Source organism: Dendrobium catenatum, unplaced genomic scaffold, assembly GCF_001605985.2.
Source record: "Dendrobium catenatum unplaced genomic scaffold, ASM160598v2 fragScaff_scaffold_923, whole genome shotgun sequence".
Taxonomy (NCBI): domain Eukaryota; kingdom Viridiplantae; phylum Streptophyta; class Magnoliopsida; order Asparagales; family Orchidaceae; genus Dendrobium; species Dendrobium catenatum.
This window is the reverse complement of record NW_021319385.1, coordinates 843,488-858,179: the sequence shown is the minus strand read 5'-3', so window position 1 is coordinate 858,179 and position 14,692 is coordinate 843,488. Positions and strand designations below refer to the sequence as shown.

The 14,692-nt window shown below is 35.8% G+C and overlaps 1 long non-coding RNA gene across 1 annotated transcript; it reads right to left on the bottom strand.

Annotated features, from left to right (window-relative positions):
• Window positions 1-498: 498 nt before the first annotated feature.
• On the bottom strand, window positions 499-10,279 carry LOC110097478. The gene is made up of 2 exons (XR_003701654.1): window positions 10,130-10,279; window positions 499-930 (listed from the first exon to the last, which is right to left on the bottom strand). It is a non-coding gene; the product is annotated as an uncharacterized LOC110097478 (long non-coding RNA).
• Between the last annotated feature and the right edge of the window lie 4,413 nt (window positions 10,280-14,692).

Below are 14,692 nucleotides of genomic sequence, written 5' to 3'. Positions count from 1 at the left end.
ACCCTCAAAAAAGCTTCCTAAAATGCTCTTCTTGAGCAGTCGGGCCGCCGATCTCCGCAGGAGGCGGAGATCCCGCAGTCTTTGCGAAAATGCGGATCCCGTACGGACCGGCTGGACCGGTCTAACACATATCCTCAATGTCAATCTCTTTTGATAGCTTTTGAAAATTAACAATCTGTCCTACTGACGAAAGATTGGCAAAGTGATTTTCTGACCTTAATTTGCTTAATAAGCAATGAGAAGTCACCAGGTTCATTCATTAAATCAAAAAATACTCAAAAGAGAATTGATCCAAGCCGCTTATAAGTGAAAATTTACAAATGAAACAGAGAGCCGGTAACTAACTCTTCTTTGAATCAATTATGTAAAATTATTAACAGGTTGCCACTCCAAAACCCGAAGTCTGAAACTATGGTAAGTCCACCTTGCACATTACTCAGATTAAAAATTTAAGGACATTCTTCTTAAAATTATTTATGTACATATGGGATTTGAAAATTTTTTTTTCTCACAGTATGCTTTAGATACAACTGTTTGTAATGCAGGTTAACTAATCAAAGGAAGAAAAAAAAAATTGTTCCAAGAACAAAATATCTTCAGCTGTTTCTTGTCATAAGCAAAAGAAGCAACCAACAACATGATCCAGTCATTACTACTGCTATTCTTTTTTAGCGATACATGAGGATCACCTAGCGCAAGTCTTTTTGTAATTTTCTTAGAGGGCTGGTATCAATAAGACATTCACATAGCACGCAAAGGAATGGAAATAGGATGCTTCACAAATCCAGCCCAAATAATTGGCACAAAATATGAAGGGTGCCTGATTTGCTTAACCAAGGAACTTGGCCTTACTTGAATAGGAACTTTGAACATTTGCCTCGGAATAAGTTCCTTAAGTTTTACAGTCAAAGCTCTGCCCACACCATATGCCTGAGAATAACAAAAACTATGCCAAATAAGTTGATGAAATACAAAACAAATGAGGTATAAATATTGCAAAAAATAAATCCATCATCTTAAAAGTCGAGAAAAAAAATCCATTTGAAAGAATATGAACAAGTTTTGGAATAGATATTTGCATTATAAATTGATGATAGCATGCAAATAAAAGATAGAAATGTGGTTCTATTGTGACCTTAAGTAATAAATACAGATGATTTATTGCATGATATACAGAAGCAGTCAAAATATTTTGATTTCCAATGGGATTGCGATTCAGTGTGGAAAAAGAGAGAGTTTTAAGAGGGAAAGAAAATAAGAGAGAAAAAAGAAGAAAAGGATGTGGTGGAATATAGAGACATTGATAAGGGGATTGTGAGTTTATAGTGGATTAGATAACATGAGAGGCATCTATGTTGTCACTAATAGGAAATCAAGAGGAGCGGTTTGCAAAAGAGAAAACACGGGAGGAAATCAGGAGAGATATTGCGAGGTAGGGAGAAGGTTGTGTGTGTGTGAGAGAGAGAGAGAGGGCACTATTATGGAAAAATAATCCAATAATTCTTCATTCAATCAATAATAATAAGTCCTAGAAAATTATCAATGATAGAAAAAAGTCAGGGAAAAATTACAAATGAAATCTCCAAATGATAAAAAAAAGCAATTTCAAAAATACAAATAACAACATCAAGCCTTTATTCCATTGTGGGTTGGCTACATGAATCTTTTTTTCTATTGTGTCATGTTAAGAGTTAAATTCAAAAATACAAAACAAATATAAAATAAAATTGTTTGCTAGTACATCAAATTATAGAAAGAGCAGCAATCAACCCATCATCGATGTAGATCACATATCTTGATCCGATGGTCCCCATAAGTTCCCCCAGGATATGAAGCACCCCCTCCATACTCTCTTTCTCCTTTATATATCCTCTCTCATCTCACTATGTGGTAATCTCTCTTGCAACTTCTCACATTTTATCATAGAAGCCTCATTTTTATATTTCATACCCATAATTGAGTCCTCGATCCCTCCCGTGGGAATAATTATTACGTCCTCTGACCGGGAAAAATTATTACGTCCTCTACCAATAACATGTCGCCACGTGCTCTTACTCTTTACCGCGCGGCCTGACGACGTGACCCGGACCGGAACCCGGGAATGCTATGTTCGCGTACAACTCGATATTACTCGGTTTTGCTCGGTATTTCTTGGCAATAACGAGAAATACCGCTCTGTGAAGACCAATACCGAGCAATACCGAGTTGTACCGAGTTTTTATAGAAAAACTCGGTACAACTCGGTATTACTCAGTATTACTCGGTATTGCTCAGTATTACTCGGTATTTGCTTGGTATTGCTCGGTATTTGCTCGGTATTGGTTATTTCCGAGAAAATCGATCAATACCTAGCAATACCGAGCAATTCCGAGCAATACCTAGCAAAATCGAGAAATACCGAGTCATCCAAGGTCCGTTCCGGGTCGGGTTGTCGGGGCGCGCAGTAAATAGTGAGAACGCGTGGCACGATTCTACTGGCGGCCGAACGTAGAGCTACGTCCTATGACCGGACCAAATAAAAGTTTCTCCCGTGGCCCCTTCTTTCCTGTGATTCCTGATCCCCTTCTTATATCTCTATCTTCCATGGGCATCTTTCTCCTCTCTCCCTTGAAACTCTTCTATTCTACTTCTAAACTCCATTGCGCTCCAAATGGAAAGAATTTTTTTTATTCTCAACCCTACACTGCATCATTAGCTGCCACCAAGTCGTTACTCGGCCTTTTTTTTTACTAAAGAGAGGAGCACAGTTTCAAGCATTAATTCTGCATTTGGTTTTAAATCAAGTGGAAGAGCAATTATATTGTCGGTTTTGATAGTATTGAAAATTCTGGGCACTACTTTCGGACATTAGTTTCAGTTTCAAATTATGTTAAGAAAATAGAATTAATATGCTCTTAATATTAACATTTTCCATTATAAGGTTATATAAAGTTCCAAACTGCTGCTAGAAGTTAATAAAAGAAAATAATAATCATATAAAAACAATCAAATTATTAGAATAATTGATGATCCAATAAAAAAATAATTAAAGCAGTAATATCACCCAAAATTCTGATGGAAAAAGTTTCATTTTATTTCGTAAAATATTGTAACAGAGCACACAACCGGACACAAATGAGTAGTCAAGAACTCCATTTCCTGAGAAGTTTCTTTTATCCTCAATCCACATCCCTACTTACTTTTCCTTCTCTCTCTTAAGTAATTAAAATTAGTGTTGTATTCTGATAGAGACCACTTGAATATTCCAAGTGATTCCTATCGGATCTTCGCCAAAACACAATTATTCCGCTGTTTTCAATAGAAAACAGTCACCAAACAATGGAAAAACTGAGAAAATAGGGATAAAACGTTGGGAAAACAATAGTAACAATTGTATTCCACTAGCAGACAAACAAAACCAAAGCAAGATACAATGTTCTTCAATTCGAGAGGAAGAACAACTCTCCAACAATCTCCGGCAACGCCAAGAGCCCAAGCAAGAAAACCTAGAAGACAAAACTCATTCAAAATCCCGATGAAACCCTAATCCCCTCATAACTCCCTATTAATACAATCTAATTCAAATTAAAGGGTATTGATATTTGCTGAAATCAGGTAAGGGTATTGCTATTTGCGGAAATCAGGTAAGGGTTGCTGCTATTGTTTGCTGAAAACAATAAGGGAAAAGAGGAAAGAAAGGAAGGGAAGAAGAGAGGAAGGAGATTTGGGAGAGGGAAAGGAGAATTTTAGGGTTAAATGAGGAGTACAATTGAGGTAAAGTTGTACGGTTTTCATAGCCTATTGTATTTTACTTGAATGCATGTTTGAAAGGCAAAAAAATATGTTTTAGGTTGTTTATAAGCACAAAAGAGGCCGGAGTGTTTTAAGAAAATGAATTCATCCGACCACCCTAGAGGATGAGGTGAGATACCCAATTGTGATATATAAAATAGTAACATTTTTATGCAATTTTGACAACATTTTTATATGATTATGATAACATTAATTCCAGTTTCATCATATAATCATTTGCTGGTTCATTAGCTGAGTTACGAGATATTTATGTGTCCAATATGAAAAATGTAAAGCTTCATGAAAGATAAATGAAAAGGAAAATGAGATAAGTCATATATGGGGATAAGCCAGTACAAGTAAAGACAAAAGACCTGATGAGATAAACCTTATGAACCATACAAGAGGTACCCGACTCTCTCACTTCCAAAGGTTAAGAATTCAGACTCAATATTGAATGAGAGAGCTCTCATTTCTAAAAGTTGGGAATTCATTGAGCTTTAACTTATTAGTAGTGGTTGTACGGCAAAAAAGAAGGAGCTAGTGAGGCTTTAGGTAGGAGGTTGATTGCACTTTTTATGTACATATGCTTTGGTTGTGCATATAAATCAGAGTAGGAAGCTATACAGTCATATTTTTGGGTATGTAACTTTATTGGAAAGTTTAGTAAAGCTCTGAATTTCATTTATGTGTTTGAATATGCTTCCAATGATAAAATCTTGGGATAAATATTAAGACTTGAAATCCTGGTATAAGTTATTTCCTACTTGATCCTGATAGAAGTATTTCTGGATGGATGTTCGTAAAAATATATATATGTTCAAATTCTCCTTAGCTGTTATCCTCTAGGTAGACTAAGGGGGATCAAAATGGGGTGTGATAGAAAGTGGTATCAGAGCTAAATCAAATCAAATGGAAGCATAATTGGATTTAGAAATGAAGTAGGATAAAATAAAATGAAAATGATTTATACAGAATTATAGGTTGGATTGAAGTTGAAGTGAATTGTACATTCATTCTAATAAAGTTGAACAAGCATAAATGTATAATATGGTTTAATTCTTTAAAATGATCACAATAATTTTATAAATTATCTATTATCTATATATGTATATTTTCAGCTAAATATGCCGGAGGAATTGTCAGAAAGAATGACCGGTCACTTCTTAAAATCACTTGCATTTCTTTTTACAACCTAATCTCCATTTTTTTCGTTTACCAAAATCCATCTTTTTATTGACTATTCAGTGCCCACAACACATTTGAACAAATTTTTAAAACTGAAATGCTTTATTACTAACTTGCTTAACAAGAAATTAAAAAAAAATTAAAAATAGGCATAGTCACCGTTCATTTGTGTGACTAAGTGCTAATTTGGATGTCAGCTCACTTGAAGACAATCACTCACTAAATGGATGACTGCCTAATTCAAAAAAAATTTCGTTGCATCATTTTGTGTAAGCGCTCAGAGCTAATCGTTCAGATAATGGGTGACTAGCTATTTAATTTTTTTTTCATGCATTTTGGTGGTCAAAGTGATTGTTGTAATAACAGCTTTGCACATAGCCAGTCGCCCATCAACAGGCTCTTCGTCCCCCTTAAAACAAACCAACATCACAAATTTGAGCACAAGGCAGCTTCATATAGATAAAAGCAAATGAGTGGAGTTTTTTGTCAATCTGTCGAGAGCCAATAAGAGGTAATTTGTTTATAAATGGCATTGTTTTTATTTGTACATTATTTTGTGCTATATATATGTTTTTTGAAATTATATAAATATTTATTTGAACTGATTAAAAGTACAACCTTATCCTTTTAATTTCAACTAGTTAGTTGAACTGGTTAGAGTTTTTTGTCGATCCAATTTGCTCTTTTAATGGAGACAATGTATTAACACATGCTAAATAACTAAACTTATTAAGGAGAAAAAATTAATAAAATTATAAAAAAGAGTAAAACTTAAAAGCTCTAAGCTTATACTAATTTGTATGCTACAAGCTCCTGTTCTACAGTAAAACTTTGAAGTACTAAGCTTATGTAGAGAAGAAGAAAAGAAGAGATTGGAGAGAAAAAAGAACTGAAAAGTGAAGGAATAAGTCAACATAGAAAGATGGGAATTTTTTGTAGTTCAACTTTGTAGCATGCGGTCGTTGTGCTGTGATGGGGGCTAAAATGAACTATGAAAATGAAAAAAACTATCATACTATAGAAAAGGTCAAATGAGTAAAATCCTTGGTAGGTGAGAAATAAATGAAAGGTGCAATTGAAGACATGCTTTTTTACATGAGCTCATTCTTCATAATTGTATAGTCTTAGTAGATATACTTAAGTAACTTAACTAATGAGGAGGGGTTCCCATCATTGAGTAATTGCATCAAAAATTTTTTGATATAATTTTATTAAGTCTAATTAGATTAATTACATCATAACAAGTATATGATTATATTCTAAGTAATGATAAATAAGTACTTATAGTTAATTGATTAAACTCGATAACTTTTATGTTGCTAAATTAAATCATAATACATGCATAGTTTCTTAAGTTAATGTTTTTAATTAATAATATTATTTGAGTAAAAGATCAAAAGGGACCACTCAACTCATTGTGAGGGACCAATTTGGCTCATCAACTCTTTAAAATAGGACCTTTTTGGTCATCCAGTTAACTTTTAACAGAAAATTCAGATGTATAGAACAAACTGTAGGGGTATAACTGGCAAACAAAATTACATAACCTTCGACTTTCATTTAGACAGCAATAAGCCGTCGAATCCTTCAAACCCTCTAGGATCATCGAAACCCTAGCAACATCGTAAAGTGGCTTCAACACCCACGTCCCACAATGCAGAGATAGTTGATCGACCGCAGCGTCCCGCAGCGTAGGTGTCAAGCACAATTCAACCCATAGCATCATGTGCACGGGTCGACTGCAACTCCCGCAGCCCTAGCGAGCGTCCGAAGCCCTAGCTAACCATCGATTGAGCAATGAGTGTCAATCGCATCGAGCACAAAGTCCCGCAACCTAACCAGCTTCATTCGATCATGTAGGGATCGTCGATTGCGTCAACACAACAGGTCACAAGGATCACCTATTAACTAGAGAGCTTTGGAGCACAGGATTTATCTAAATTTTGTCATTACTCATTAGTTCAACTGCATGTCTTTTTGCTTTCAACAAAGGGAGATGGAGAAGCCTTTAATGAATGGAATTTAATATTCCATAGTTAATAGCATATGCTTCTTTAAAAATATTTTTGTTTTGTGATTTTTTTATTACTTCTTTAATCTACAATGTCTGTAATGAAACAATGAATTAATCTAGTAAAGATGTGAGAATTTTTACTTGCCATTTTTTTTTTCAATTCCGTGTAATTATATTTGCGTGGCTACTTCAAAATTGGAAATTTCTGCATGGAAGTATGCAAATTGAATCTTTTTTCACACCAATTTTTCTCTGGATGAACAAACAAAATTCTAATTAATGTGAGGAGTTGCAAGAGACACTTGTAGCCACATTTTGATTAGACCATTGAATTTGAGCCATAGAGCATCGTTGATTTATTAAAAACTTTTTGACTATTTTGATCCAAGAGGAAATCAAATTCAAATAGAAGCTATTTTTAACTTAATCACACATATTTTTACCAATCATATTTTACTAAATTTTTTTAAATTAAAACGAAAATTATTAATAATTTTTTATTAAAGAAATGTTTAATAAATTTTTTTAGAAAAAGTACAAGCACATAAAAATTCTAATTACTTGAAAATTATATTTAATAAATGTTTAGTTAAAAAATAACCTTAAATTTAACATCCTTAACTCAAACATTGGATGTCAGGACAAAAAAATGCCTCATTTTAAAGAGTCGAGTGACCAAATTGGTCGATCAAAAGAGTTTGGATCATTTTGGTACCTTACAAAGAGTCGAGGATCGATCAAAAGAGTTTGGATCATTTTGGTACCTTACAAAGAGTCGAGGGACCATTTTGGTCCATTTCTCAATATTCTTTATTAAAATTTATTCAAATTTTAATTAGTTAATATTTCCAAATTCTTAAAATCCCTCGACACAAGAATTGAATAAAATTGACAATTTTACATATATGTTTCCATGTTAAAATAAGTATGATCGTATTAAATTGAATAATTTTTTTATATTAGAGTGTCTATATATAGGCAATAGAAGACAGTAGTTAATGAAAAATATCCTGAATGATGAGGATATATTATAACAATAAATATTATTGATTCCTACTATAAATATTAAACATATATTTTAATATTTTTATGTCAATTAATAATTTCAATATATCTAATACCGAATCTAGTGATATTAAAAATTCAAATTTTACTACAATATTGAATCAAATGAGCAGACTAGTATAGTTAGCTCAACAAGCTTTAATGTATAGTGAAACAGTACAACATAAAAGGCTTGAAAAGCTGCTACAATAATACCAAAATTATCTTAATGTATGGAATTCTATTCAGTTTGCATAAAACCTACATCGAAAAGGATGGTTGGACATTATACATCACTTTTGATATTATACAGAGGTTAGTTGATGATTGACGAATAGTTCTTCCCTACGTATTTTGGTGGACGAAACATCCCTGCATTTGGTTTAACCTTCCTAATATTTGCAACCAAACAATCCTTAGTTGCATTAGAAACTCTAGACTTAAAACCATATCAAACGTCAAATTAGAATCAGAGCATCATCATTGAAACTAAAACCAAGGCATCATAACTTGACCATTCAAGACAACGACAATATGATTATCATGAGCATGCATGCTGTGCTTATTAATTGATCTTAAATTGGACTATGAAATTTGAGTTTCCATGTTGGAAAGTTTCACGAGCATTGTCATTTGGAGCTTCAAACCTAGTTGTTTGTCGGGCTGAATAATTGATTTATGATCCACTGGAGTTCAATCATTCAAGGATGTGTGTGACTACTAAAATACCATAGATGGTGGCCCTGTGTTTCTCACTACTTCTACTTATAAATTTCCAGTAAATTGTGATGTTGGTCATTGTAGCTAGACTATGCAACTTTTGAAAATGAAATTCATGCTATTCATGCTGGATTTTTTGGATGCTGGTCTACAATAAAAACAACAATATCAAGCCTTTATCCCCCTCTGTGAGGTCGGTTACATGAATTCTTTTTCTCCATTGTGTCCTGTTAAGAGTCAAATTCTCATTTAAATCTAAAAAAGAAAAGTCATTTCTAATATTTTCTAACCGGGTCTTTTTAGATCTACCTCTACCTTTCTTAACATAAGCCAAATCTAATATATACTCTTCTAGCCAAACCATCTAAAGACGACTCTCTCTAATCTTATCTTCCGCTGGAGTTGATCTAAGAAAATTTAATTATTATAAATATAAATATAAGGCCTGTAAATTAGGAATTTTTTTCTTAGTGAAGCTTTGACTTTCATTCAACCCTCGATGCTTCATTGGATGTTGACTGCAACTGCAGTACAAAGACGACTACCAATTTGCAAGGGAAATCATCTCCTTTTACCAAACTTAGATTGAAAATTTTTACATGGTGAATTCCTTATTCCTTTTCATCAAAATAAATTGTATTGGTTTTTGTTGTGAGTGTGAATAACTTTTTAGTCAAATTAGTCACAACTAGTTTCCTCATCGTGGTGTTAATTCCAATACACTTTGGGTTTTTAATGGTTTCAATTTCTCATTAAATTTCATTGATTTAATCGATCATTTTCTTTTTTTTGTTTTGCATGGATTTCTCATATTTTAAGTTCACATCAAAATAAAGCATGAAGATGCTTTAATTGGTAGTATTTTGAGCTGTGAATTTTCAATCCGAATTATGTGTTTTCATACAATATGCGATGCTATCACAGAGAATTCTAGCTGTCCTGCGTCAAATTTTAGTGAAAAATTCCTATACTTGCGGCTTTTGGCCACAAAAACTATGTGATATCAAAACTTCTATAAGTTTTTATTAAGTTCCACTTAAAACCAACCTACCACTCATCAAAATGATTAATTTCTGTAGAGGTATTGTAAATGCATTAGGAGGTGCACCAAAATAAATCTCTGAAGAGAATATTAGGATTATATTTAGGATAGTTTACTGATCAGGATAAAAAAAACTCAAAACATTCAATATCAGCGGAGAAAACTTTACTACTTATCCACCTATGCATGGTATTGACGCACCATTTAAGATAAAGAACAACATAAAGTTACGTAAGCTTAAAAACGCACAAATGAACAGCTTCTAATTACTTAACATGGAGATAGCCAATTCAAAATATAAAAAATAAAGTTAATTATTTACTCAACCAACAAAGCATTTTTTAGATTACCTTATCTTTGTGAACAATTGTAGCCAATGGCTCAACAGGTTCACCATTAATCCGAATATCCAGCTTTACCAAATCACTTTCCCTATACCTGTCAAAATAGCAATTGAATAGTGGATGAGCCTCATTTCACAGCTAGAGTTCCAGCTGAACTTGAATAAATTTGTCAGATAAGCATCTACAACCAGAAGAACCAGATTCTATTTATTGTATTCTAGAAACGCATAATCCTACTTTGATGTTCTAATACAAAGTGCTGCCTAAAATAAAAAAGGACTCGATAACGAGGCATTAAATTCCAATTATGGCTTGGTTCATGTGAGATACCCATCCTGCAAGTATATATAAAACACTATCAAAGAAGGAATCCTGTTGAATACATAAATGAGAAAAACATAAGAGTGCCATTATAAGCTGATGGACTGTCTGAGCCGGTCTAGCCAATCAGCCCGTCCCTAGCATGGGGGGCCAGTCTAGCTGGCGGGCGAAAGAGCCCTGTGGGCCCCACTAGTGTGGGCGGCGGGCAAGAAGAGAGGGGGGCTCAAAGAAGATTAATCATATCTTTAATTACTTACCATAGAAAATCAAAATTGGGATGGAATTAACAAGTTTATTTAAGGAAAGAGGACTGATTTGAATTCATATTTGGGAGGGAATTATGAAAGTTTATTTAGAATTAATTATGTTGTTTTATTTTCATTATGTGATTTAGAGTTTTGGGAGTACTTTTCTTTGGAGTTGTTCCATGCAGTGACTAGGGTTTGTGGAGAGTTGATCTATCTCTCAAATAGAACATTAACTTGTATCTTGGTTTGTCGTGTTGATATCAATAAAATTAGCCCATAATCTCATTCTTTCTTACTGATTTTTGCTGAGTTTCTATTTGTTCTTGCGTTTTTTTTTTGCAGTGTGGAGGTCGGATTCTTATCAAATTGATATCATAGCACTTTTTTTGGGACCTAAGCCAGTTAATAACGTTGATGCGTTGAAAGAGAGGCTTGACGGAGAAGTTGGAAATCTGAATTCGGAGAGCTTATTTCAACAATTGAGGGTAGATTTTCGAATCTGGAAGAGATGATGAAAAAGATGTTGAGTTTCAAGCCAAGTCAGCATCATCAGAGACAAGGGCTGTAAAGGCTGTTTTTCTCCCAGGATTGTCCGGGACGAAGTGGATCGTCTCGGGACAATCTGTATAGATTGTGAAGAAATCTGCATGTTCGTCTGTACGAACCTGGAAGGGTCGGGACGAACCGTCGGGACGAACCCAGACAGAGAGTTTCGTCCTGGGACGAAGAAAATTGGAATTTATTTTCGTCTGGACGATCTGGTCCAGAGGAGATCGTCCCGGGACGATCAGGGACATCGTCCGAGACGATCCTGCTTAATAAATATCCGATTAATGTCATTTTGAAGAGAGAGAAAGTCCAGGAGAGAGAAAAAGAAGAAAAGTGGATTTTTGGGCGACTTCCGTCCGTTTTCGTCCGTCGCCGTAATTGGAGAAGTTGACCGACTCGAGGTAAGGCACATTCCGCCTTTCTCAATTTTCAGAAACGTGGATTTTGATGACTTTTCTGTCTCGAATTTTGTTTCCGTTAGCGAATTTCTGGTATTATTTTCTTCTGATAAAAGTTTTATCGCGTAACATTTGGTATATTTCTTAGATGATAATTGTGCACGTTTTGAGTATTTTCTAGAAGAATTTTACCGGATATTCTGAATTCTGCGGCGTTTTAATTGAATAACAATTTATCTGGATGTCTGATATTATTACTTCAGTACAGTAAAAGTCTTATAATGTTGTTGTGGATATTCTGTGATAATTTGGTAAATTTATGGATCTGTGAATTTTGTGTAAATTCCGTATACTGCCGTTATGGCGCTGATTTTCCGTACGAATTCTGATTTTTAAGAATTGATTCATTGAATGAATTGAAGTGTTTGTATGCTATCAGAATGGAGTTATAAGGGGCCAGGATCCTTTGAGATTCTATAAGTGTCAGAAAAATCTGAAATGAGCTCTGAAATCTGAAAATAAGTTATGTTCCGGAATTCCGAATATTTGTTCTGTTCTGATGCTATAAGCACAAAGGGAGATATAAGGGGTCAGAATCCGTTGAGATTTTGTAAGTGTCAGGGAAGGGAGATATAAGAGGCCAGAATCCGTCGAGATTCTGTAAGTGTCAGGGAAGGGAGGCATAAGGGGCCAGAATCCGTAGAGATTCCGTAAGGGTCTGGGAATCTGAAATCTGATACGTTATCTGAAATCTGATGTTAAATATCTGATAATATGTTCTATGACTTATCTGATCTGTTTTATGAATTATCCGATATATGATTTCTGATTTCTGTACGATTCTGGTTATTCCGTACGATTCTGTCTGCTCTGTGACTTGAAAGCTTTATGATATCTGTGGTTATTCAGATGGGCAGAGTGCTAGTCAGGCAGCTCCGGTGAGTAGTACTGCCCCAGTGGTTGGTTCTGATACACTTTCTCAGTTTGCTACATTTGTTGCTCAGATGATGAGCGAGACTCTGAGTAGAGCCTCTACTGTTCGATATGAGGATGTAGATAGACATCTGCAGATGTTTCTGATATTGAAACCTCCGAGGTTTGAGGGCACTGTTGAGCCCAGAGTAGCTGAAGAGTGGTTGAGGAGGTTAGAGAAGACTTTTGACGGTATGCAGTGTCCGTTGGATAGAAAGGTATTGTTGGCAGTTTTTCTGTTGGATGGGGAGGTTGAGCGCTGGTGGATCGGCCAGCAGGAGGAAAAGTTCCAATGAAAGCTAAACTCTCTGATTTCTTGAGAAGAATTTTCTGAGGTATTTCGATCGTGGTTTGTACCTCCTTATGCAAGACAGCAGATACAGGAGACTTTTCTGAGGCTAGTTCAGGGGAGCAGGATTGTGATGCAGTATGAGGCAGAGTTTACTGCTTTAGCCTAATATGCTCCGCAGTTGGTAAGTACTTCTGCTGAGAAGTGCTACAGATTTCTGAGGGGACTACGAGATAGTCTGAGGCAGCCTTTGGTACCGTTTCATATTTCTGATTTCTTTGAGCTTGTGGAGAGAGCTCTTCTGATAGAGAACGATTTCATGGCTACTCAGCAGCGGTGGACTGCGAGTAGGAAGAGGTTTGGGGGTGATGCTTCTAGCAGTGGTTCCTCTGGCAAGAGGAGATTTGTTTCTGGAGACTCAAGGAGTGGACAGTCAGGATCCACTACAGTTTCTGGTACTGCCGCTACCAGTACGACTAGTTCTGGATCTGTCAGTGGGGCACCTGTGTGCCAAAGTTGTGGACGACGACATTTTGGCCAGTGCTACAGGATGACTGGTCAGTGCTTCAAATGTGGTCAGCAAGGACATCGAATTGCAGAGTGTCCACAGGCTGGATTTGATAGACGATCTGAGTTCCGATCTGATAGTAGACCTGTTGGTTCAGCAAGAAGGCCGAGGACTGTTCCTTCACGTACTGTGACTGAAGGATCCTCTGGTAGAGGTGGTGGGTCGAGTTCTGTGGCACAGAGACCACCTACTGGTAATCAGCGGGAGTCTAGTGGTTCAGTAGCTCGAGCTCCAGTTCAACCACGTGTGTACAATTTGAGTCAGCAGGAGGCTCGAGATGCTCCGGATGTGGTGACAGGTATGATTTATATTTCTGAACATCCCTGTCGTGTTCTATTTTCTGTTTGATTATGGAGCCAGTCACTCGTTTCTTTCCGAGCGCTGTTTTGATGCTTTGCATCTGAATTCTGTTTTACTACCGGTTTCTATTTCCGTTATTTTGCCGGCTGAAGTAATTTGATTGCCTGGAAGTTTTGTTTCTGTGAGCTTGATATTTTAGGCAAGAAATGAAAGTCGAGTTTGATTTTATTGCCGATTTTTTCTTACGACGTGATCTTGGGTATGGATTGGCTGAGTCTGTATGAGGCTCAGATTGACTGTTTGAAGAAACAAGTGAGCTTGCTTATGGATGGTGAGAGATGTGTATTCCAAGGATTACGAGATGTTCTATCCTGTTTGATTTATGTGTTGGAAGTTAAAAGAATGTGGCCCGATATTTTTGGTTTCTGTACTGGATATGAACCTAAATGTGGGTTCTATTTCTGATATACCGGTTGTACGGGAGTTTTCTGATGTTTTTCCTAAGGAGTTGGTTGGTTTACCTCCGGATAGAGATGTTGAGTTCTGTATTGATATTTTTCCGGGTACAGCTCCAATATCAAAAGCTCCGTAGAGGATGGCACCAAAAGAACTTTCTGAGTTAAAAGTTCAGCTCCAGGAGTTGGTGGAAAGAGGATTTGTTCGTCCTAGTGTTTCTCCTTGGGGAGCACCTGTACTGTTTGTGAAGAAGAAGGACGGAACACTCCGTATGTGCGTTGATTACAGAGATTTGAATAAAGTCACGATCAAGAACAAGTATCCATTACCACTGATTGATGACTTGTTTGACCAGCTTTCTGGTTCTTCTGTATTTTCAAAGATTGATTTGAGATCTGGATACTATCAGGTGAAGGTGAAGGAAGCTGATGTGTTGAAGACAGCTTTCAGTACTCGGTACGGACACTA